General features: G+C 36.2%; 1 long non-coding RNA gene across 1 annotated transcript; it reads left to right on the top strand.

Moving 5' to 3' along the window:
• Window positions 1-13: 13 nt before the first annotated feature.
• LOC115997148 lies at window positions 14-1286 on the top strand. The gene is made up of 2 exons (XR_004093691.1): window positions 14-420; window positions 658-1286. It is a non-coding gene; the product is annotated as an uncharacterized LOC115997148 (long non-coding RNA).
• The last annotated feature ends 371 nt before the right edge of the window (window positions 1287-1657 follow it).

Here is a 1657-nt window from a genome sequence, read left to right as displayed (position 1 = left end):
ACATCAACTTTTTGGCGCCGTTGCCGGGGATTGGCATATCTGGTTGTATTGTATAATTAATTATCTAATCTTAGCATTAAAATGAATGAATTTTGAAGGAGATCAAGTTTTGTTTTTACTGTTTAAGTGTTTTCTTAAGTTTGTTTGAATTTGGATACCTTTTGATTTATGCAAACTAGATCACAAGGTGGTCAAAACCTTTGTCCTTTAAACCAAGAACTCTCTAGAGAGTTAAGGAAGTTGAAGAAAGGCTCATCCAATCAGTTGAAAGAGTTTGAACCAGTGGAGATAAACATGGAAACCGGTGAATCTAGCAACCCAGGCCAAATGTCTCCCGGAGGAAGTAGTTCCCGAGCAAGCCCGAGTCAAGGAGCACACACGGAGGCTCAACCCAATACCTCTCAAGATCCAGTGGCACCGGTACGGATACCAATCTCTACCTCCATGGAAAATCCGAATCTAAAATGCTAAAATTCAAAAAGGCTACTCAAAGCAGCATTTTCAATTAGCTTTTTGAGAAAAGAAATTATACCAAACAGCCATCAGCTAACAACTAATTTATCAAACAATTTTCTACAATCAGCCAATATTATCAACAAATCATACCTTCTAACCCAAACAGCCAACCCAATCAACTAACAACCATTTACCAAACAGACCACTATGTTGTGGCAGCGGATGATGGTAGCGCAGGCAGTAGTATTTTTGGTTTAATGATGATGTTTTGGAGGGTTGTTATGTCTGCCATAATAATAATTCCTATGCTCATCTTTGCTTGTGGAGACTGTGACGACGTCGACGATGATAGAAAGAGGTCACGGGCAGGCAGTGCCGCAGCAGGAAGGTATCTCAGTCATAGTTGCTAGCGGTGGCGGCAGCGGCAGCGGCGTCAGTTGTTAAATATGTATGTATGCATGTATGCGTCTATTATATGTGGTTTATTAGTTTATATACAATTTGTGGTGTACAAGCTAAGAGTGAGTCTCCATGGGTTAATGATTAAAATGAGATGAAAAAAATATGAGAGTGAACAAAATATGAGAGTAGATAAAAATATGAAGATTTTAAAAGTCGGATAAAAATAAGAAAAAAATATTTGGGACTTGCATTTCAAAGTCAGAAATCAAGTCCCAAATGCTCTTTTCTTATTTTTGTCTAGTTTCTAAAATCATCATATTTTTGTCAATTCCTCTATTTTTCGTCTCATTTCATTCATTAACCTGAGTCTCCATATGACATCTTTATAAAGTAACTAGTTTTATACGCGCATTGCGCGAATGGGTTAATACTCAATGTTTATATTTAAATAAAGAGTTAAATCCAGCAATGGTCCTCCGACTATGTTGATTTTTCAAAATTAGTCCCCGACTTTTAATTTAGACAATTTAGGTCCCTTGACTTTCAAATTCTTTCCAATGTTAGTCCTTTCGTCAAATTCTAGTTAAGTTGAGGTCAAATAAAGGGGTAAAATTGTCTGTTTACCTATATAGTGTATTATTACTTGTATTTCTCATGTCCTATACGCTATATATATGAATATAATCTCCGTCGAAGTCTCAATCGAAGCCATTAATCCCAGTCGAAGTCTCTTTGACTGAGATTATATTCATATATATAGTATATAGGACAGGAGAAATACGAGTAATAATACACTATA

The sequence above is a fragment of the Ipomoea triloba genome, chromosome 1 (genome assembly GCF_003576645.1).
Source record: "Ipomoea triloba cultivar NCNSP0323 chromosome 1, ASM357664v1".
Taxonomy (NCBI): Eukaryota; Viridiplantae; Streptophyta; class Magnoliopsida; order Solanales; family Convolvulaceae; genus Ipomoea; species Ipomoea triloba.
This window is presented reverse-complemented; position numbering and strand designations above follow the sequence as displayed.